Source organism: Eleutherodactylus coqui, chromosome 2 (assembly GCF_035609145.1).
Source record: "Eleutherodactylus coqui strain aEleCoq1 chromosome 2, aEleCoq1.hap1, whole genome shotgun sequence".
Taxonomy (NCBI): domain Eukaryota; kingdom Metazoa; phylum Chordata; class Amphibia; order Anura; family Eleutherodactylidae; genus Eleutherodactylus; species Eleutherodactylus coqui.
This window is the reverse complement of record NC_089838.1, coordinates 45,390,373-45,414,525: the sequence shown is the minus strand read 5'-3', so window position 1 is coordinate 45,414,525 and position 24,153 is coordinate 45,390,373. Positions and strand designations below refer to the sequence as shown.

The following is a 24,153-nucleotide window of genomic DNA, read 5'->3' as shown; positions in this document are numbered from 1 at the left end:
CAGGCCGGCGTCCCCTTGTCTGTGGCTTTTGCGGTGTAAAATATACTGAAGCTGTCGGACATAATATCAGAAGCCTTCCCTGCACGTCCGGCTCTCGGCAGTTGATAACTAAATATTTTCTTTCTGTGTCCAAGAAAAGGTTCAGTCATCAGCAGGAAATTCTAACGTGCTTCTATCTCTGAATTGCTCGGTCGTCCTTGTCTGCCTGCTTGCAGCATTTCCATGAATTTGGTATGCTTCCACATATCACCATCCACTGCTCGCCCATTGTCCACATCTACCATCAGCAATTTGTAGATGGCATTCACAAGGGTTGTGAAGATTGTAGTGAAGTATCCCTTGTGGTCGTAGTGTGATCCATGTTTGCCATTTGGAGCCCATCCACAGTTAGGGAATCGCCACCGACCATCAAAGTCCTCGGCGACATTCTTCACTCCTCCACGGAGTTCGGGAACTGAAGAAAAAGATCAAACCTAGTTACAAGAACTACAGCAGTAGTGAAGTTACAGCGAAGCTCACAAACCTTTATCAACCATTTTGCGCCACAATCTGTCAGGTTTATTCTTCTGGCGACGCATTACGTGCCGCGTTATCGTGCGATTCTCTGCCACCAGCAGCGTGCACAGTGCGGGAGGACGAGGGAAGGAGGAAAGAGAAAAATGACAAGTTTAACAGACGGGTAAATACGTCCTGAAAATCCAAAGTGTTGGCAACAATCTGTGACTTTTGGGATTGTCGCCACAAATTAACAAGCTGCCAAGCGTTCTTCAGACCAGGTAAGTGACTACAACAACCTACCTGGAAACAATCTGTCCAGAATAATGGTGCTCAGAGAAGGAGACAGATGGCCGCTGAGAAACTTTTTGTTTGCGGTTGTTTAAGCTGAGTTTTCAGTCAGTTTAAAGAAATCTTTTTGGCTCGCTGGCTTGTGGTTCCATGTAAATGCACCCCACTAAGCTCTTCCGATAGGAGGTGAAGCACTGAGTGTGAAGTGGACGACTTAAAGGGGTTGTCCCGCGCCGAAACAGGTTTTTTTTTTATTCAATAGGCCCCCCGTTCGGCGCGAGACAAACCTGATGCATGTGTTAAAAAAAAAAACGTTTAGTACTTACCCGAATTCCCGCGCTGCGGCGACTTCTTACTTACCTTACTAAGATGGCCGCCGGGATCTTCACCCGCGATGCACCGTGGGTCTTCTCCCATGGTGCACCGTGGGCTCTGTGCGGTCCATTGCCGATTCCAGCCTCCTGATTGGCTGGAATCGGCACACGTGATGGGGCGGAGCTACGAGGACCAGCTCTCCGGCACGAGCGGCCCCATTCAGAAAGGAAGAAGACCGGACTGCGCAAGCGCGTCTAATCGGGCGATTAGACGCTGAAATTAGACGGCACCATGGAGACGGGGACGCTAGCAACGGAACAGGTAAGTGAATAACTTCTGTATGGCTCATATTTAATGCACGATGTATATTACAAAGTGCATTAATATGGCCATACAGAAGTGTATAACCCCACTTGCTTTCGCGGGACAACCCCTTTAACTTGAGGGGAGGGGTGATTGTTTGCCACTCTAAACCCAATGACTTTTTGATTACTCATGGTGACAGAAGACAATGGCTTTTCTTCACACTAATTGAAAAGAGTTTCCACCCATAAACACATGTCCACTTGACAAACAAGATATATAGCGTTTACACAGCTAATGAGGGAAATGGTGAGGATTTCACATGATTATCTGAATATTTAAATGCTCAGCATTTGTATGCAAAAAAGTCATTAATTTGTTCAGTCTTTTGTTTGTTCAAGCAATAATCATTGAATGTAAATAGGGCTTTAGTGATTGCCTTATCAGGGCGGGTCATCCACATTAGGTTAGGCAGGGACTGTCGCCATCTAGTGCCTAGTAGGGAAACTTCTCCTCTTTTGGTTTATTTACCAGGTATAACTATTGTTCTTGGTACTGTGGTGTGAACATTGCCAAGAGATTATTTTGGTTTGCAGTTATTGCACTCAGGAAGCGGACATGACAGATTGAACAGCCTTACTTTTTCTGTGGGATATTGTGTGGTGAGTTTATGGATCCCACAGAAGCCTTGTGCAGCCATCCTGTCTGCTGGCAATTCAGGTAGCTGAAGTTAAGCGGAAGCAACTGGTTCCGAGAGGCTCGCTGTAGGAACCAAAGTTTGAGTTACTGGACCAGTTTTCTGGTAACAGGCAAGATATTTTGCTAAATTTATGGAGTCCTGTAAACTATATTTTAGGTTGCGCCCTATTTCTTCTGGCGATGAGAGTCAGAGAGTGGGGATTGTGATATCTAAGTTGCAGGGAGACTACAGGCCTGGGCCTTTTCTTTGCCACCCACTTCAGAGGCATTGTCAACCGTGGATAATTTTTTTCTGCATTAGGTCTGATTTATGATGTCAGTGACGGAGGGGAAAGTCGGGGCAGACTATCCATTGAGGAGTTTTGTACTGAATTTTGTCGCTGGGTGACTGGGGTACAATGGAATGATCCAGCACTGCAAAGCCATTTTTGATTTGTGTATTAAAAAAATTTTTGCTCACCCACTACCTAGGTGTCTCCTCCTTTGGAAAGATTATGCATCGCCTTGGGATCTCTTTCAGACTGCTTCAACTGCTCCGTCCAATTGCGGTACACAATTTCTGTATCTACCATTTTTGCTTTGTTCTTAATAATAAAATAAAAGTCCTGATGGTTTCGCATTCAGCACCTTGCAGTTTGGAGGACGCCATGTTATTGGCCATTCGCATTGGACGGCGTGTAAAAGAATGACATGGTGAACAAACACCTGGGCTCTCTGTGGAATTGGCGGATGTGGAGAAACCGATGCAGTTATGTTCTGTGTCCGAGGGGTCTGGGAGAGGGAGCAGGGTCCCTTTTGGTGGATGTTGTCTTCTCTGTAGCCGAACAGGGCACTTTGTCCTTACTTCGCGAATCTTAGTCAGAGATACTGGGTGGTCTGGAGGTTGGAAGGAAGGTTCCTCTGGGCCCACAGATCACCTGGATGTCATCCTCCAGGCTAGATCTTCCTGCCGAGATTTGTTCTGCTGATGGAAAATTTTTTGTTACAATGTTTCTGGCTTGTGCTGGTGTTAACCTGATTCATTTTGAAGGGGTCAAATGCATGGGTTTAGGTATAAGAGCACTGGAGCACCCAATTCCAGTGTCTACTATTGACGCCACTCCATTATTTTGAAATATGAAAGAATGTTTTGAAATATGTGGTCAGACATATATCTTAAAATTGTTTGGTTTTATATCAGTTGTAGTGGCCCAAATGGGTCCTACAAAAGCTCCTTGCCTTTGAAGTTCATGTATAACCAACAGGGGTTAACCATTACTTAATTTGCCCTATGACAGCTATTAATAATCTGCCAGGTGGACAGGTAATTTTGATTGGTTGCCGGCAGATTGAACTTCGATTGGCTGCAGGCCAATAGAGTGACAGTTGGGAGGCAGCTGATCGTGCAGGTCTGGGGAGTGAAGAGAGCGAGAGGTAAGAGAGGAGTCGTGTCGTATTTATAGTGAGATTGTCAGTCAGATCAGAACAGAAAAGTATGCAGAGAGTTTGTCAGTAAATCGGCTGTTAAACAAGTGAATCGTAGAGCTAGTCAGTGTGACCATGTGTGTAGTTGAGAGGAGTTAAAGGGGTTGTCCCGCGGCAGCAAGTGGGTCTATACACTTCTGTATGGCCATAATAATGCACTTTGTAATGTACATTGTGCATTAATTATGAGCCATACAGAAGTTATAAAAAGTTTTATACTTACCTGCTCCGTTGCTGGCGTCCTCGTTCCCATGGAGCCGACTAATTTTCGCCCTCCGATGGCCAAATTAGCCGCGCTTGCGCAGTCCAGGTCTTCTCCTGTTCTCTATGGGGCTCCGTGTAGCTCCGTGTAGCTCCGCCCCGTCACGTGCCGATTCCAGCCAATCAGGAGGCTGGAATCGGCAATGGACCGCACAGAAGAGCTGCGGTCCACGGAGGAAGAGGTTCCCGGCGGCCATCTTCACCGGTAAGTATAGAAGTCACCGGAGCGCGGGGATTAAGGTAAGCGCTCCGGTAAGCTTTCTGTACGTCCCTGCATCGGGGTTGTCTCGCGCCGAACGGGGGGGGGGGGGTTGAAAAAAAAAAAAAACCCGTTTCGGCGCGGGACAACCCCTTTAAGGCCCATTTAAATGGGTTGAGTATTGGGCAAACGATGCCCGACACTCGGCCCGCACATACTAGCTCTCGTGCTGCTGCCAGGGAGCTAGTATCGCTGGCTCACTGTGGGACGGTTGCAGGAGGTTTCTCTCCTTTCGTTCCCCCGCCCCTCTCCATTGACATAACATAGCGTCCATTTAATACTGAACGGCTGCTATTTACACTGAGCGATCAGCTCGTCATCCATCGTTTATGCAGCCCCGCCCCCCTGCTGGCCACTCTGCGAGCGAGCTAGCGATGCTAGCTCCCATGCAACAGCACTGGAGCAAGAACACGCAGGGACGAGAGTTGGGCATCGTTTGCCCGACATTAGTCCCATCTAAGGCTGCCTGTCCACGGGCGAATTTTAATTGCACTCCCCGCGGCGATAATCCAGCCGTGGGGAACGCAGTGAACGCTTTCGATAGCATTGCTATGGAAAACTCAGCCCCCATGTCCACGAGCGGAGAATCATGAGGTGTTGGGTTTGCCCTGGTTGCAGGTGCATAACCCGGTGCTAGATTGGAAAGAGGGATATTATTAAATGGCATCCGTCTTGTAGTCGAGACTCTATGTCCGTAAAGGTGTCTGTGATTCAGGTGGTTGAATTACTGGACTTCATTCAGGAGTTTGGGACGTCTTTTTTGCAGAGGGACGGACAAGTTACCCTCTCATAGGATAGGGGATTGTTTCATTGAGCTTATCCCAAGCTGTAAGTTACCCAAAAGTCATATGTACAATCTAATGGTTCCTGAAAGACAATCCCTTAAGGATTATATCCAAGACAGTCTGAAAAAGTGCCTGCAGGGTGTTCTTTATCAACAAGAAGGACGGAGGGTTGAGACCCTGTCTGGATTTCAGGGAGTTAAAAAAAAATCACTTTTTAGTCAGTTAAGGGGGGACTAGTTGGTTTACTAAATTGGATTTACGGGATGCTTAAAATCTAGTTCGGGTGAAGGAGGGGGATGAATGGAAAAGGACTTTTAAAACCCCAGAGGGACATTTTGAAAACTTGGTTATACCTTTTGATCTGACTAATGCACCTGCTATATTTCAGGCCCTGATAAATGAAGTTCTGCATCAGTTTATTGGTCGCTTTGTTCTGGTGTATCTGGATAATATTCTTTTCTCCAGATTCTGAATCTCATGTGTTACATGTTCGTCAGGTACTTTGGGCACTGCACCAGATGACTTATTTGTGAACAAAGAGATATGTGTTTTTGTGGTTCAAGAAGTTTCCTTTCTGGGTTATATTGTCACTCCAAGGGGATTCAGGATGAACCCAGGGAAGGCTTGGGCAGTGCAAGACGAGAAAATGCTAAAGTCCTCCATAGATTTCTGGGATTTGCTAATTATTATCGCAAGTTCATTCAAGGTTTTGTTTTTCTGAGGTGGTTAAACCTCTGACATACATGACCAGGAAGGAGTGTTTTCCATCTAAATGGTCTCCGGAATCATCAGTGTTTTCAGTCATTGGAAAGAAGTTTTGTGACCGCTCTTGGTGCAGCCGTAGGTGTCCAGGCCTTTTGTGGTAGAGGTTGATACTTCGAAGATTGGGGTTGGGGCTGTTCTTTCTCAGGGCATGGACACATTGTGAAACCTTCGTCCCTCTGGTATAAAGATATTAATAAAGTGTCCCCCAACTATCCACAGGAACTTGCTGCTCAGGATACTGGGAAAGATGAATTCAATAATTGTTTAATCCCCCCTTCCTTCCCTCACATTCCTGCATCTCTCCGCAGGAAGTCTTTTGATCATAATGGCTATAAGGTTAGCTAGTGACAGGGGGATGCTAATTACCCCCTTCCTGCTGGTGAAGATCGACACCTCTGATATTTCTCATAGATGTGCTGGCACAGCGACTGCTAGTGTCTGTATTAAAGGATAATTTAATATTGGAAATGATAGAACACAGGAAGGCCCCAGCTCAACGTCAGGTACATTTTCAGAACCAGGAGACCTGTCGCAGTTACTTCCATCTCTGTGCCATCCCCAGAATTGCCTATAGGCATAGCCGATCATTTGTCCCTTATCATGCTTAGTATCTATGGATAGGTAAATTCCTGATATTAAACATGATGACCATATCTTCCCCATTGGAGTGCCTCCCCGGAAAATATGGCTGAAATATTAAATCTGGGTTTCCTACATATCTTCTATGCATATACTCAACCCGCCTTGATAACGTCAGAAAAGGCCGGCAAGAGTGTGGTTCTGCAGAGGCTTTAAAACTAAGTGGGTTTCTTATCCAAATTGTCAGACTCTAGAGATTTGCCTTGGCATAAGGCTGTTCCCCTTTACTTCAGTGACTGCGCACGAACAGAACCTTGGGCCGAGTATCCCAAATCTGGTATCTTCCTTTATTTTCTCCAAGTTTGGGTTACAGCTTACCTGTAAAAGCTGGTGGTAGCGTGAACGTGTGTGAGTATTTGTCTGCTCAAACACTGGTGGGAGTTGTGATGGGTATATGTTGCTGTTGGAGTTCACCTGAGGATAATTAGGGAGGGTTTTATTGCCACCTTGCTTTGGTTCTGTGCTGGTCAATTTATGCCATCTCCTTCTGCTAATGTAAGTGAACATTGCTGGATCAGGGTTCTGTGCTTTATCCAGTAACTCATAAGATAAGTACTGCGGTTTATTTTGCGGAGTTTGTTTATTTGCACAGTGGTATTCAGATTGCAGGGTTAGTGAGTGGCCAAGGAACAAGGGTGTATGCGCCCTTATCAGGCCAGGTCGTCCACTATTAGGCAGGGACTGTCACCATCTAGTTCAGTAGGGAAACTTCTCCTTTTCTGGTTTCTTTACCTCATATAACTAGTGTTTCTGGTACTGTGGTGTGAACACTGCCAAAGGATTATTTTTTGGTTTGTAGTTATTGTACACATAAGCAAAAGTGACAGAATGTATCGGTAAAATGCTGAGGGTCCCTCCGAAGCATTTTACTGATTTTGTAAACAGTAGGTCTGCTAGGAGACAGTCGTCAGAGACGGTGTATAGCAGCGAATGCGTATAGCCATGTCCATATGAATGATGAACTGGCAGCATAAACAGATGTATGAAGGTATAAAAGCATTTTATTACCCCATTACAAATGAATGCGATGTTTCGGCACTGTTGTGCCTTCCTCAAGCTAACATACAAATGACAAGACATGGTATATATAGCAATGATACATCCACCTTAGACCAATCATGGTCTTCAAAAAAAACACACATATGACAGCAATTATCTTCCACCAATTGAAGTGCCAACAACACATAGTGCAAACACCTGTAAGGTACTATGTGGTTGATTGCCTTATTCACATGTCATCATCATCATGTTCACAGTCGGCGTCTGGTAGTGATGCCATTCCACCGCAATACAGCAGATGCGCAGGAGCGCTACGTTTGCGAGACTTTGAACTGATGTTAGAATTGCTTTACAAGTCCCAAGAACTCCCCATAGTTGCGGCGCATGCGCGAAAAGCGCTATGCCCGCGAGATTATGACGTAACACTTATCATTCACTTGCCTCAGCTTCCAATAGTAGCAGCGCATGCGCAAAAAGCACTATGTCCGCGAAATTCTGACATAACAACAGATAAACTTCCCATCGACCGGTCTCCAATCGGAGGCTTATTATATCTATTACCCATGCGTGGAATTGAAGAAAAACCGTTTAACCATACAAACGGCGATCGCATTAATAATGGCTCCAAAGGTCAATTCTATAATGAATGCATGGCTATTAAAACCATATAGATGTAAGAATATAAGAATGCTCGGTGTGATAATCTGACAGCAAAAACTACCAGAATATGGCGTTTGTACCTAGTACAGAAATGAGGACTCCACTATTAAAGGGGACCATAGCAACAAAAAGGAATAATGTTAACATCATATATATCTTGTTATTCGTATAGTGCCAACCCATTCCACAGCGCCTCCAGGCAATTATTATTGAGTCAGCCGGCCATCTGAATCACCCAGGGATCAAACTCGCAACCCCCCAGGTCGTAGGCAAGAGCCTACACTCTGCGCCACATGAGGCTCATATATGTGTCACCACACGTTATTGTCGGGATACTGGGAGCAATAAATCTATAGATGCGTGAATAAAAAATCCCTCACTATACAGAGCCATTGCCTATCCCACTTCATTCATATTGAGTTTTAATATAGAATTTAAAAAAACATCCCAATATTGTAGTGGTTGATATACTCAAACATAGGATCCTTATTGTACATTATATTATCCTTAGATGTCTATTGCATACTTTCTATGTATTCTTCTGTGTATAAATGTCCCTTATGCTGTCAGTAATTATGACACCAAGTAATGTAAATCATAAAATTAACGAAACCAAACAGAACCAAAAAATATTAATGCAATATATTTTATTAAAGATACTTCAATGCAGCGCATAATTTGATAAATATACAAAAGTGAAACATGAGGAGAGGATCACCAAATGAAAGGCAACCAACATCACGGTATCCCTGCAACACAAGAAAAAAAAGGAAAGAGAAAAAAAAGATATTAGTAGACATATAACATACATTTTATACAAAATTAATATCAAATCATATCAACCATATTCTGAAATGACTGAAAGACTATCTACAAATGTGGCTGATAGGCATATTCATGATTAAGTCCTCTTGGGGACATAGTGTCCAACTCAAAGATCCATTTAAGTTCCTGTTTTTTGAGGAGTGTCTCCCTATCTCCACCTCTGGGTAAGGCGGGGACATGGTCGATCACCCTAAACTTAAACTGACTAATTGCATGTCTAGCTTCGACAAAATGTCGAGAGACAGGCAGTTTCATGTTCTTGGTCCTGATCGTGCTCTTGTGCTTCACCATACGTGACCTCACCTCCATGGTGGTTTCACCAACATAAACTAAGCCGCAAGGGCAGGTTATGAGGTAGATCAAGTATGATGAAGCACAAGAGAACCTTTCTTTAATCCGATATCTGTTGCCTCTAAGTGGGTGAAAAAAATATTCACCCCTGATTAAGTTGCTGCAACAGGAACATGCATAGCTTGGATAGTTACCTCTTTTTGGAGGGATCAGGGTAGTTTGGATAGAGGATTTTTTTGTCATGAGATGGGAATGAACCAGTCTGTCTCCTATACTGGTTCCTCGCCTGTACGCCATAAGAGGAGCATTAATAAATTCAGGGATCATGACATTGCCAAGAGTCAACAATGGCCAATGTCTTTTAATTATGTTTTTAACTATACGACTCATGTTGTTATGGGTTGAAACAAATGGTAATCGGTTAGAATTTTCCTGTTTAGGCTTAGAAGTTAGAAGATCTCTCTGAGGGATGACTCTAGCTCTGTTTGCTGCCTCCCTGACAATAGATTCAGGGTATCCCCTTTGTAAGAAACGATCATACATGATACATGCATATAGCCATGTATCACTCATGGACGAGCCTCTAGTTTGTGGTTTTGGTGAAGAGATTTCTTGCACTTGATTGAGTCCTCAGTTCCAGGACGGTCCAATCCTGCTGAACAGTCAGAGAAAGGCCTTGTTTACATGAGCGCGTTTTTAGCACATTATAGGCGCGTGAAAAGATTGCGTCTAATAGAACCAATGGTTTCCTATAGAAGGGTTCACATGAATTAATTTTAGATACGCAAAAAGTTCACACTGCGCTAAAACAGTGCTCGTGTGCACAAGGCCTAATCTGGAAGTCTGCTAACATCTCATCAACAGTGTACTTGGTTGTCAACTGTACGAGGTGTTCTGCAATGTTCATCTCGGTAGTCGGGCTCTCCTTCAAGACTCCAAAGGTGCTCACTAGATAGTCTGTGAAGTAGGAATGAACTCCATCCATTGGATGATAGTAGCATTGATATAATTGTGGTCTTAGTCATCTGTCAGCCTTTCCACTCCTGGCACGGTCACCTGAGACCATAAAACGTACTTTAAAGACGTCATCTGATTTTTAAAAAAAAACAACATTTTCTGAGGTGCAGCAGCTTATTAGTGGATTTGGGGTTAATTCTCCATTCCTCCTGTGGTGACGCCATGATTTGGAATATAATTGGGACATTATAATTGAGATATTGCTTCTCAGGGAGGATGTCACTTGCTCCCATTATTTGCTGACACTGCGCCACTTATCTGGGATCTGCAGAAGTTTAATTGTAAGGCTATTAAAAATTATTTGGATTAAACACACACAGAGTGAAGTCCCATTATTATGAGCACCAGCTAATATCCGAAGTAACCACCGTGCGCTGCACAGACATTAGACAGGGCGGGAGTGACCCAGGAAGGTGCAGGTATGTTGTCTCAGGTATCTGGAGCCATGCTGACTGCAGTGCTGGGGGGTTTGTGGGGGAGTACCCATAGAGTAAGGTTGGGACATCGAAAACCGATATATTGAAATATCGATATATCGCTAATGCTTTGGCGATACTTTTCATCGTTTTCTATTGTTATGTCTGATATATCGGTAACATCGATCGTTTAAGGCGATATAATATTTTTGTAAAGAAGAAGCGTGTCTTGTGGTCCGGTGACCAGATTTTCTTTCTTTACATTCTGTCCTTTTCTTTGTGTTGTACAGGATGTAGTTTTGCTCGCGGCACTAATGAACTTATAAACAAGTTCCAGAAACTTTTAGAAAGTGTGGGCCGACTCTTTGTCACCAATAAGGTTTGCTCCAGGCAAAACGACTCTCAGAAGAAGTGGGGTCTTAGGCCCCTTTACCACATGCTTTTTGTGAACGCTTGCGTCTAACGCGATGGGTGTGGGCAATGCTTTCTAAATGAAAGCATTTCAACATGCAGATGGAGGGCTACGCTGAATGCACGAAGGTCGTGTCCAGAAAAGGAGACCCGACATGGCATGCGTTCAGTGTCTAATGTGAACTCAGTGCCCATAGAAAAGATAGGATACCCATCTAACGCAATTACAATTGCGTTCGGGGCACTGCAGTTGCGTTACCAGGCCTTGCATTGTTTACAAGTTGCCATGGAGACCGTTTGGTCCTCAGCGGCAACTTGAAATGCTGAGTTTTGTTTCTGGAGCCCTCCTCAGAAGGTTGTAGAGGAGACCTGGAACCTCAAAAAAAAAATGAAGAACGTTAGATAAAACAACACCAGAACTTTCTTTGTACTTAAAAATGCCCCCCAGGTTGTTTAGGAGACCATCCTTTTAAAATATGGAGGGAAATATGTCAACCCTACTCCAATTTGTACCCGCCTAAGAAAATATCTTTCTGTAGTTGGTACTTTGGTTCCTGCTGAAAGAATGTTTTCAAAAGCTGGTGAAATTCTGACTGCTCGAAGGGAGAGCATACGAGCAAATTAATATTTCTTGGCTCATTAGATAACGATTATTGGGGCCAATGATAAAAAACTTCTCATATACCTAATTTTAATTATATGCTTCATCTGTAATTTTTTATTTTCTTTTGTAACTTTAATAGATTTTCATGTTATTAATAGTTATAAGTTAATAAATTCAACAGTTTAAAGTTTTAAAAGAAAACTATAATTTTTTTTGTTGATTGTGTTGCTTTATTAACTCTAGACCTGTTTTATTTTCATACAGCATTTTTAAGTCGATAGTTTTCCACCAATATTTTACAATAATCGATAGTTTGTTCAGCGATAGTCGATACTATCAACTATCGGTATTTTTATGTCCCAACCTTACCATAGAGTCTCACACATGCTCAATGGGGTCCAAGTCTGGGGAATTAGGGAGCAGGGAAGTACTTGAAGTCTTGGTCATGGTCTTTCGGACATTTCTAGCCATGTTGCATTGTTTTACTAGAAGATCCCATCTGTCCCGGGGAAGACAAACAGCATGTATGGATGTATGAGATCTGCAGGGATCCACAACCACATGGGTTCAGAGCGCCTCCCACACAGATGAGCAGCCCATTGTCTTAGACACATCTGGTAGCCCCTTGGTTCATTTTCATTGTGAGCAGCTCCACTATAGCGTATCAGTAGACCCCTACCTCCGTAGTCGACATTCACCTCTCACATCAATGGCGCGTGGTGCTCTGCAGTTTCTTCATTGGTTATTCCCAATTATGCCATTTGTCCACTCACGATACACTTTTACCATAGCAACATGCAAACCATACAGAAACTGTGAGGCATGAGAAATACCACAACCCTTGGCCTGAAAGGGGCTCTGCGCTGCTGATGTCAAAAGTAGTAGGTCCTCATGATAATGTGACTCTGCTGTAGTAATAGTGGTTAGGCAGTACCAGAGTTGGTCAGCAGAGGGCTCCGAAGTAGTTTTTGTCACTGAAAGGGTGCCTCTGTGCCATCCAAAGCAAGGCAACTTTTCTTCACCTCCCTTATCCTTTTCTTCTCATTCCTTTTCTTTTCTTCTCCTCACTTGTCCTTTTCTTCTCATCCCTTGCCTATCTCTTCTGCTCACTTGTCGTTCTTTTCTGCTCCCTTGTCATTCTCTTACCTTGTTCCTTTCCTTCTCTTCTATTGCCCATCTTCTCTTCACTTCAATCTTATCTCCTTCTCTTCCCACGTCCATCTCCTTCTCTTCTCTTGCCCATCTCCTTCTATTCCCTTGCTCTTCTCCTTCTCTTCCCTTGTTCCACTACTTCTATTCCCTTGTCTCTCTCCTTCTACTCCCTTGTCCATCTCTTCCCCTCCGTTGCCCCTCTCTTCTCCTCCCTTGTCATCTTTTCTCTCCTCCCCTGTTCCTCTATTCTTCTCCCTTGTCCCTATCTTCTATTTTCCCTCTCCTCTACCCTTGTATATCTCCTTCTAGTCTTTTGTCTCTGTCCTTCTAGTCGCTTGTCTCTCTCCTTCTACTCCCTTATTTCTCTATTTCTACTGCCTTGTTTTTCTACCTCTCTTCCATTGTCCATCTCCTTCTCTTCCCTTGACCCTCTAATCTCTTGTCCCACTCATCTCTTCTCTTGTCCTTCTCTTCTCTTCACTTCTCCGTCTCCTTCTACTCCCTTGTTTATCTCCTTCTATTCCCTTGTCTCTCTCCTTCTCCCCCCTTGTCCCTCTCCTTCGAGTTCTTTGACCATCTCCTTCTCCTCCCTTGTCCCTCTCTAATGCTCCCTTGAGCTTCTCTTCCCTTGTCCCTCTCTTCTTCTTATCCTCTTCTTCTTCTTCCTTACCCCTGTCTTCTATATTTTCCTTTCCTTCTTCTCTCTTGTTCCCCAATATTGATCCAGAGGAAAGCAAATTCTCTTCTCCTCCCTTGTCCTTTTTTCTCCTCCCCTGTCCTTTTCTTCTCCTCCCATGTCCTTCTTTCCCCTTGTCCATCTGCTTCTCTCCCTTTTCCCTCTCTTCTCTTCTCTTGTTCCTCTTCTTCTACTACCTTGTTCCTCTCCTTCTCTACACTTGTTCCTCACCTTCTACTCCATTTTCCATCTCCTTCCCTTCCTTTGTCCCTCCCCTTCTACTTCCTTAGGGTAACTACCCACTACAGTTTTTCTTTCACTGCGAAATTCGCAGTGAAAAAAAGACTGTAGTGGGTAGTCGCCCTTATACCTCTACTTCTATTCCCTTGTCCCTCTCCTTCTACTTCCTTATCCCTTTCTTTCTCTTCCCTTGCTTGTCTCCTTCTATTCCCTTGTTTCTCTCATTCTACTCCCTCTTCTCCTCTTCCATTATCCATCTTTTTCTCTTCCCATGTCTATGTCTTTCTCTTCCCTTGTACATTTCCTTCTACTCCCTTGTTCCTCTCCTATTACTACCTAGTCCCTCTTTTCACTTCCCTTGCCCCTCTCTTCTCCTCCCTTGTCATCTTTCTTCTCCTCCCCAGTTCAACTCTTCTTCTCCCTTGTCCCTATCTTCTCTTTTCTCTCTCCTCTTCCCTTGTCCCTATCCTTCCCTTGTCCTTTTCTTCCCCTCTTGTTCCTCTCTCCTTCCTGCTTATTTCTATCTTCTCTTTTTCCCTCTCCTTCTCTTCCCCTTTCCCCTCCTTGTCTTCCATTTCCCCTTCCTTCTCTTCCCTTTTCCCCTCCTTCTCTGCCCTTGTTCATCTCCTTCTCTTCCCTTAATTGCTCTGTTTCTCTTCCCTTGTCGATCTTCTCTTCCCATGTCCATCTCCTTTTCCTCCCTTGTCACTCTCTTCTCCTCCCTTGTTCCTATCTTTGCTTCACATGAACACTTCTTCCCTTGTCCTTCTCTTATTTTTATCCTCTCCTTCTCCTGCCTTATCCATGTCCTCTTCATTTTCCTCTCCTTCTCCTTTCTTGTTCCCCAAGGTTCCTTCAGAGGAAATCAACTTTTCTTCTCCTCCCATGTCCTTCTCTCCCCTTGTCCCTCTCTTCTCTTCCCTTGTCCCTCTCTTCTCTTCCTTTGTCCATCTCCTTCTACTGCCTTGTTCCTCTCCTTCTTTACACTTGTTCCTTTCCTTCTACTCCCTTATGCCTCTCCTTTTTCTGTGTTCCTCACCTTCTCTTTCCTTGTCCACTTCTTCCCTTACTTTGTCCCTCTCCTTCTACTTTCTTATCCTTTCTTTCTCTTCCCTTCTTTGTCATCTCCTATTCCCTTGTTCCTCTCCCTCTACTCCCTTTTCCCTCTCCTTCTCTTCCATTGTCCATGTCCTTCTCTTCCCTTGTCCATCTCCTTCTCTTATCCAACTCCTCTTCCCTTGTCCTTCTCCTTCTACTCTCTTTTTCCTCTCCTTCTCTTCCATTGTTACTGTCTTTCCCTTTGCTTGTCCTTCTCTTCTCTTCCCTTGTCACTCTTTTTTATCCTTGTCCTTCCCTTCCCTTGTTCCTCTCCTTCTACTTCCTTGTCCCTTCCTTTCTTTTACCTCGTCCCTTTCTTCTTCTTATCCCTCTCCTTCTCCTCCCTTGTCCTTTTCTTCTCCTCCTTTGCCCTTTTTACTCATCCTTTGACCTTTTCTACTCCTCCCTTGTCCTTTTTTACTCATCACTTGTCACTCTTTTTTGTTCTTTTCCCTCTCCTTCTACTCTCTTATCCATCTCCTTCTACTCCCTTATCCCTCTCATTCTTCTCCCTTGTATCTCTCCTTCTACTCCCTTTTCTCTCTTCTTCAACTACTTTGTTCATCTCATTCTCTTCCCTATTCCCTCTCGCCTTTTCTCTTGTCCCTCTCTTCTCTTTCATTGTCCGTCTCTTTCTACTCCCTTGACAAAATCTTCACAAGTGTTTTACCAGCAGCACTCAATACAAGTATAGATACTTCAAGACATGGAAGTCTATATGCAACATTACTTTTAAGAGTCACAGCCTATGACTCATAACCACAGTCCACAGTCCCTTTCTTTTCTTCAGTTGTCTGTTTCCTTCTACTCCGTTGTTCCCCTCCTTCTCTACCCTTGTTCATCTCTTTGTAGTCCCTTGTCTCTCTCCTTCTACTCCCTTATTCCTATCCTTTCCCTCCCTTGTCCTTTTCTCCTCCGCCCTTGTTCCTCTCTTCTTCACCCTTGTCCCTATCTTGTTTTTTCCCTCTCCTACTGTTCCCTTTTCCCCTCCTTCTTTTCTGTTGTTCCACTACTTCTCTTCCCTTGTCCATCTGCTTCCCTTCCATTGTCCATCTGCTTTTCCTCCCTTATCCATCCGCTTCTCTTTCTTTGTCCATGTCCTTCTCTTCCCTTTTCCATGTCTTTTTCTTCCCTTGTCCATCTCCGTCTCCTCCCTTTTTCTCTCTATTCTCTTCCCATGTCCCTATCTTCCCTAGTCCATCTCCTTCTACTACCTTTTCCCTCTCCTTCTCCTCCTTTGTCCCTATCCTTCCCCTCCCTTGTCCCTTTCTCCTCCTCCCTTGTTCTTCTCTTCTTCCCCCTTCTTCCTATCTACTCTTTTGCCTCTCCTACTCTTTCCTTTTGCCCTCCTTCTCTTCCCTTGTTCCTCTCCTTCTTTTCCCTTGTCCATCTCCTTCTTTTGCCTTGTCCATCACCTTCTTTTCCCTTGTCTATCTCCTTCTCTTCCCATGTCTATCTCCTTCTCTTCCCATGTCTCTCTCTTCTCCTCCCTTGTTCCTATCTTTGCTTCACATGACCTTTTCTTCCCTTGTCCCTCTTATTCTTATCCTCTCCTTCTCCTGCCTTATCCCTGTCTTCTTCATTTTTCTCTTCTTCCCCTTTTCTTGCTCCCCAAGGTTCATCCAGAGGAAATGAGCTTTTCTTCTCCTCCCATGTCCTACTCTTCACATGTCTATCTCCTTCTCTCCCCTTGTCCCTTTCTTTTCTTCCCTTGCCCATCTCCTTATACTTTCTTGTTCCTTTCCTTCTTTACACTTGTTCCTTTCCCTCTACTCGCTTATGCCTCTCCTTCATTTCCCTTGTTCCTCACCTTCTTCTCCCTTGTGCATTTCTTCCCTTACTTTGTCCCTCTCCTTCTACTTTTTTAACCTTTCTTTCTCTTCCATTGTTTGTCACCTCCTACTCCCTTGTTCCTCCCCTTCTACTCCCTTTGCCCTCTACTTCTCTTCCATTGTCCGTGTCCTTCTCTTCCCTTGTCCATCTCTTTCTCTTCTCTTATCCAACTCCTCTTCCCTTGTCTCTTTATTCTCTTCCCACGTCCCACGCTTCCCTTGTCCTTCTTCTACTCACCTTTCCCTCCCCTTCTCTTCCATTGTCCATCTCCTTCTCTTTCCTTGTTACTCTCTTTCTCTTTGCTTGTCCTTCTGTTCCCTTGCCCTTCTCCTTTTCTTCCCTTGCCACTCTTTTTTTCCCTTGTCCTTTCCTTCCCTTGTTCCTCTCCTATTTCCTTGTTCCTCTCCTATTTCCTTGTCCCTTTCTTCTTCTTATCCCTCGCCTTCTCCTCTCTTGTCCCTTTCTTCTCCTTTCTCATCATTTTCTTCTCCTCCTTCGCCATTTTTATCGTCCTTTGCCTTTTTTACTCATCCCTTGACCTTTTCTGCTCATCCCTTGTCCTTTCTTACACATCACTTGTCCCTGTTTTCTTCTTTTCCCTCTCAGTCTACTCTCTTATCTATCTCCTTCAACTCCCTTATCTCTCTCCTTCAACTCCTTTGCTCATCTCATTCTCTTCCCTATTCCCTTTCGTCTTTTCTCTTGTCCCTCTCTTCTCTTCCATTGTCTGTCTCTTTCTACTCCCTTAACAAAATCTTCACAAGTGTTTTACCAGCAGCACTCAATACAAGTATAGATACTTCAAGATATGCAAGTCTATATGCAACATTACTTTTAAGAGTCACAGCCTATGACTCATAACCACAGTCCACAGTCCCTTTCTTTTCTTCAGTTGTCTGTTTCCTTCTACTCCGTTGTTCCCCTCCTTCTCTACCCTTGTTCATCTCTTTGTAGTCCCTTTTCTCTCTTCTTCTACTCCCTTGTCTCTATCCTTCCCCTCCCTTGTCCCTTTTCTTCTCCGCCCTTGTTCCTCTCTTCTTCACCCTTGTCCCTATCTTCTGTTTTCCCTCTCCTACTGTTCCCTTTTCCCCTCCTTCTCTTCTGTTGTTCCTCTCCTTCTCTTCCGTTGTTCCTCTCCTTTTCTTCCGTTGTTCCTCTCCTTCTCTTCCGTTGTTCCTCTCCTTCTCTTCCGTTGTTCCTCTCCTTTTCTTCCGTTGTTCCTCTCCTTTTCTTCCGTTGTTCCTCTCCTTTTCTTCCGTTGTTCCTCTCCTTCTCTTCCCTTGTTCATCTCCTTCTCTTCCCTTGTTCATCTCCTTCTCTTCCCTTGTTCATCTCCTTCTCTTCCCTTGTTTATCTCCTTCTCTTCCCTTGTTTATCTCCTTCTCTTCCCTTGTTTATCTCCTTCTCTTCCCTTGTTTATCTCCTTCTCTTCCCTTGTTCATCTCCTTCTCTTCCCTTGTTCATCTCCTTCTCTTCCCTTGTTCATCTCCTTCTCTTCCCTTGTTCATCTCCTTCTCTTCCCTTGTTCATCTCCTTCTCTTCCCTTGTTCATCTCCTTCTCTTCCCTTGTTCATCTCCTTCTCTTCCCTTGTTCATCTCCTTCTCTTCCCTTGTTCATCTCCTTCTCTTCCCTTGTTCATCTCCTTCTCTTCCCTTGTCCATCTCCTTCTCTTCCCTTGTCCATCTCCTTCTTATCCCTTGTCCATCTCCTTCTCTTCCCTTGTCAATCTCCTTTTACTCCCTTGTGCCTCTCCATCTCTACCCTTGTTCCTCTTGTTCTTCATTTCCCTTGTTCCTCTATTTCTTTTCTCTTTTCCATCTCCTGCTCCCTTGTCCATCTCTTTCTCTTTCCTTGTTACTCTCTTCTCCTACCTTGACCTTGTATTCTCTTGTCCCTATCTTTTTCTTATCATCTCCTTCTCCTCCCTTATCCCTGTTTTCTATATTTTCCTTTCCTTCTTCTCTCTTGTTCCCCAATGTTGACCCAGAGGAAGGCTGGAAGGCTTTTCTTCACCTTCCTTGTCCTTTTCTAATCCTCCTTATTCCATCTTTCTGCTCTCTTGTCCATCTCCTCTCTTGTCCTTCTCTTCCCTTGTTCCTCTCCTTCTCTTCCCTTCTTACTCTCCTTCTATTCCCTTGTCCCTCTCCTTCTACTTCCTTGTCCCTTTCTTTCTCTTCCCTTGTCCATCTCCTTCTGTTCTCCTGTTCCTCTCTTACCTTGTCCCTTACATCTTATTTTCCTTCTCCTTCTACCTCATTGTCCATCTTTTCTCTTCCCTTGCCTATCACTTCCTATTTTCCCTTCTACTCCATTTTCCCCTCTTTGTCCTAGCCCTCTCCTTCTTCTCCCTTGTCTTTTTCTTCTCCTCCCTTGCCCTTTCTACGCATCACTTGTCCTTTTTTATTCATCTCTTGTCTCTTTTTACTCATCCCTCGTCCTTTTCTACTTCTCCCTTATCCCTCTCTTCTTCTTTTCTCTTTTCTTCTACTCCTTTGTTCTTTTTCCCCCTTCCCTTGTCCCTCTGTTCTTCTCTTTCCTCTCCCTCATCCATCTCCTTCTACTCCCTTATCCTTCTCCATCTTCTCCCTTGTCCAGCTCTTCTTTTTTACCTTGTTGCTCTTCTTCTCCTCCCTTGTCCATTTCTTTTCTTCCTTTGTCCCTCTCCTTCTCATCCCTTATCCCTTTTCTTCTCATCCTTTGTCCCTCTCCGCCTCATCCCTTGTCCCTCTCCTTCTCTTCCCTTGTCAATCTCCTTCTTTTCCCTTGTCAATCTCCTTCTTTTCCCTTGTCAATCTCCTTCTTTTCCCTTGTCCATCTCCTTCTTTTCCCTTGTCCATCTCCTTCTCCTCCCTTGTCACTCTCCTTCTCCTCCCTTGTCACTCTCCTTCTCTTCCCTTCTGTTGTCCCTCTCCTTCTACTTCCTTGTCCCTTTCTTTTTCTTCCCTTTTCTGTATCCTTTTATTTCCTTGTTCCTCTCTTTCTACTCCCTTTTCCCTCTCCTAGTCCCTTTTTTATTCTTATCCCTCTACTTCTACTCCCTTGTCCTTTTCTTCTTCCTTGCCCTTCCTACTCATCCCTTGTCCTTTACTACTTATCCCTTCTCCCTCTCTTCTTCTTTTTTTTTACCTCTCCTTCTACTCCTTTGTTTCTTTCCTTTTCTTTTCTTGTCCCTCTCTCTCTACTTCGTTATCCATCTCCTTCTACTCCGTTATCCCTCTCATTCTGCTCCCTTTTCCCCTCTCTTCACTTGCCCTTTGTCGCTTTCCGTCTATTCTCTTGTCCAGCTTTTCTTTTCCCTTGTCGCTTTTCTTCTCTTCCCTTGTCGTTTTTCCTCTCTTCCCTTGTGGCTTTTCTTCTCCTCCCTTGTCTAGCTCTTCTTTTCCCTTGTCGCTTTCTTTTCTCCCCTTTTCTATTTCTTCTTTTCCCATGTCCCTCTCCTTCTCTTACCTTGTCCATTTCTTATTATTATCCCTCTCCTTCTACTCCTTTGTTCCTCTCTTTTACTTCCCTTATCCTCCCTCTACTCCATTATCCATCTCCTTCTACTCCCTTATCTCTCCCATTCTGCTCCCTTTTTCCCTCTCTTCACTTCCTTCTTGTCGCTTTCCATCTATTCCCTTGTCCAGCTCTTCTTTTCCCTTGTCGCTCTTCTTTTCCCTTGTCGCTCTTCTTCTCTTTCCTTGTTCGTTTCTTCTCTTTCCTTGTTCGTTTCTTCTCTTTCCTTGTCCGTTTCTTCTCTTTCCTTGTCCGTTTCTTCTCTTTCCTTGTCCGTTTCTTCTCTTTCCTCGTCCGTTTCTTCTCTTTCCTCGTCCGTTTCTTCTCTTTCCTCGTCCGTTTCTTCTCTTTCCTCGTCCGTTTCTTCTCTTTCCTCGTCCGTTTCTTCTCTTTCCTCGTCCGTTTCTTCTCTTTCCTCGTCCGTTTCTTCTCTTTCCTCGTCCGTTTCTTCTCTTTCCTCGTCCGTTTCTTCTCTTTCCTCGTCCGTTTCTTCTCTTTCCTCGTCCGTTTCTTCTCTTTCCTCGTCCGTTTCTTCTCTTTCCTCGTCCGTTTCTTCTCTTTCCTCGTCCGTTTCTTCTCTTCCCTCGTCCGTTTCTTCTCTTCCCTCGTCCGTTTCTTCTCTTCCCTCATCCATTTTGTCTCTTTCCTTGTCCATTTCTTCTCTTCCCTTTTCTGTTTCTTCTTTTCCCATGCCCCTCTCCTCCTCATCCCTTGGCTTTCTCCTCCTCATCCCTTGGCTCTCCCCTCCTCATCCCTTGTCTCTCCCCTCCTCATCCCTTGTCTCTCCCCTCCTCATCCCTTGTCTCTCCCCTCCTCATCCCTTACCACTCTCCTTCTCTTTCCTTATCCCTCTCTTTCTCCTCCTTTGTCCTTCTCCTTTTCTTGGTCCCTCTCCTTTTGCTCCCTTGTCCTTTTCTTCTCTCTTGTAATTTTCTTCTCATCCCTTGTCTCTCTCTTCTTCTTTTCTCTCTTCTTCTACTCCCTCTCCTTATTCTCTTCCCTTGTCCATCTCATTCTCTTGACTTCTCCCTTTCCTTCTATTTCCTTGTCCATCTCTTCTCTTACCCCTCTCTTCTTATTATTTTCCCTCTCTCTGTACTCCCTTGTGCTTTTCTTCTCCTCCCTTTTCCCTTCTTTTTTCCCTCTCCTACTCCCTTGTCCCTCTCCTTCTACTGTCTTATTCTTCTCCTTCTACTGCCTTATTCTTCTCCTTCTACTGCCTTGTACTTTTCCTTCCCTTGTTTTTCTCCTTCTCTTCCCTTGTCCTTCTTGTTCTCTTACCGTATCCACCTCCTTCACTTCACCCTCTTTTCTCCATTGTCTCTCCTTCTACTCCCTTATCCCTTCCCTTCTTCTCCCTGGTCCCTCTCTTCTTCTTCTCCCTTGTCCCTCTCTTCACTTCGCTTGTCACTCTCCTTCTACTCCATTGTCCAGCTCTTGTCTTTCCTTGTTGCTCTGCTTCTTCTCCCTTGTCTGTTTTCTTCTCTTCCCTTGCCACTCTTTTCTCACTATGTTTGCTGGCCCCTGCCTGTATCCTGCCCCATTTTATATATTTCTTTATTTCCATGGTTCTCTCTTTGTAATTATTGAACTTGTAAATTCCGTGTTAGCGCATTGAAAGCCAAAGTAGTTCTACCATCCAGCGGGTCTATTAAACTTCTGTACCAGGTGACAGTGGCTCTCCAATGATACAAAATCCTCTCTCCTAGAGAAAGGAAGCCATCTTGGCATGGGAGGGGACCCCTCTGACATCAAAGATTGAGCCCTTGACTCTCATGATCCTCAGATCATTCCTGGCCTGGACAATGCCATCTTTTCCAGCTGTAGGCTGCGCTGTTCACAACACCAGAATTGTGCTTTTTTTGGTCACTTTGCCTCCAAGAATTTAATAAATTTTGAAAATGTACTAAAAAATGATCAAAAATATGTATGAACCCCAGAATGGTACCAATAGAAACTACTGGACGATCTGCAAACAACGAGGCCGTGCACAAACTATGACAATGGAAAAATAAGAATGTTAAAACTGTCAAAAACTAATCATATTTTTTTTCAAAGACATTTTATTTTTTGAGAGCAGTTCAGGAAAATAAACCGCTATAGTTTTGGTATTGTAGTAATCATCCAATCCCCAGAATAAAGACTCCACCCGTAAAGATGGCAGAATAGTTTTTTCCCCCATTTCACTGTACTTGGAAATTTATAAAACTTTTTCAGCACATTATATGGTACATTACATAGAACCACTGAAAAATACAACTCATTCCACAAAAACCAACAACAAGCCTCAGACAGTGACGGACAAATAAGAGTTGTGATGTTTAGAAAATGGGGAGGAAAAACCAGATAGAAGGAAAAAAAAGGGGCCACGTCCTTAAGGTGTTAAAAGGCATCGTTACTGTGATGGGTCAATGAGTAATAATGCTCTCTAGTGAGCCCTCCCAGTAATACTGCCAAAGGGTGTTGCTTAACATTAAAGGGGTGTGGCTTGACCCAAGAAACAAATGTGCACCTCCAGACTTAATGTGATTGGCTGTCTCCTTCCCACCAGTTCTGTGCAATGAGCTTCAGAACGTTGGAGAGTATTGTGTGTATTTAAGGATGGCGGCTTCATATAGAATGTACAGAAAGAACTAAACTCCGGATCTTACGCAGCGCCCCTCCGTAGAGATGATAAAATGGCCGCTGCACCCCAAATCTTCCACTATCTCTGCTATGTTCCTGGGGCGGGCGGACTTGTGTGCTGATTATTGGTTGGGACCCTGGTAGAGTTATGTGTGTCCATTAGCTATGAGAAGTACTATAACCCCCCCCCCCATCATCCCCCACATTATAATATTATAGATCCAGCAACTGACAACATGGAAGATGAATGGAGCCATATAGTGAACTGCAACGTATGCTATATATTTACAGACCGACCAGAGGAAAAGCCAAACTTCACCAGCCAGAAATGTAAGCTTGTGTCTCTACTGGAGGAAAAGGTGCCTAGTCTTCATGAGAGAATAGCTACATTGCAATTTATTAAAGAAGATCAGGATTTCCTTGACAGAGTAGAAGCAAGTCTTCAAAATGTTGAAGGAAAAGAAATGACCAGTGTACCTGCAGGAGCAGAGAAATGGAAGCATGTGACCCAAAGAAGCTGGAGGATCAGGAGTCAGCCAGCACCCATACTGATCAGGAACCGGTACCAGGTTCTCACACAGGGGGGCCGGGAACTGGTTCCTGAGCAGAAGGATAAAGAGGTACAGCAAGAAATGACTCTACCCACAAACAACAGAGCAGAGGAGAAAGAGGTACAGCAAGAAATAACTCTACCCACAAATAACAGAGGAGAAAGAGGTACAGGAAGAAATGACTCTACCCACAAACAAAAGAGCAGAAGAGAAAGAGGTACAGCAAGAAATGACTCTACCCACAAAGAACTGTGTAGTAAGCACAGAGTCCTCTTGTAGGAGAAAAAGAAGTGTTGTGAAGAAGAGGAGAGTGCTGGTTGTGGGGGATTCCCTATTGAGAGGAACAGAGGCTGCTATCTGCAGACCTGACATAACCTCATAAGGTGTGCTGTCTTCCAGGTGCACAAATCAAAGATGTGTCTGATAGGCTGTCAAGACTCTTCAGTCCTGCAGAACACCACCCATTCCTATTAATACATGTAGAGACAAATGACACCGCAAAAAAAGACCTTGCAACTATCAGCAGAGACTTGGGAGACCTGGGAAAGAAGGTGAAGGAATTAGGAGCCTCCCACTGGATGGCCATGGAATAAGAAGATGGAACAGGATTCTAGAGGTGAACAACTGGCTAAGTTGGTGGTACCGTCAGCAAAGATTTGGATTTCTAGAGTGAATTACCTATATGATGGACTGCTTGCTAGAGACGGGTTGTACCTTACAAAATACAGATAAGCATATATTTGGTGGGCTCCTTGCTTCACTCATCAGGCCCAGTGTTGTTCAACATTTTTATAAATGATCTGGGGGAGGGAATTGATTGGAAACTGATCAAATTTGCAGACGACACAAAGCTAGGAGGGATAGCTAACACTAGGAAGAGAGAGAGAGTATTCAAAAAGATCGAGAAAAGCTTAAACAGTGGGTGGCGACTAATAGAATAGTATTGAATAAGGAGAAATGCAAAGTCCTACAACTAGACAAGA

At 44.2% G+C, this 24,153-nt stretch overlaps 1 protein-coding gene across 2 annotated transcripts in view; it reads right to left on the bottom strand.

Moving 5' to 3' along the window:
- Positions 1 to 22,826: 22,826 nt before the first annotated feature.
- Positions 22,827 to 24,153, bottom strand: part of LOC136611277 (solute carrier organic anion transporter family member 1C1-like) — a 33,677-nt gene continuing 32,350 nt past the window's right edge. For both annotated transcript variants that reach the window (XM_066590736.1, XM_066590737.1), the window contains one exon: positions 22,827 to 24,153. This exon is cut by the window's right edge and continues 915 nt beyond it. The gene's annotated coding sequence lies outside the window, so the exon portion shown is untranslated.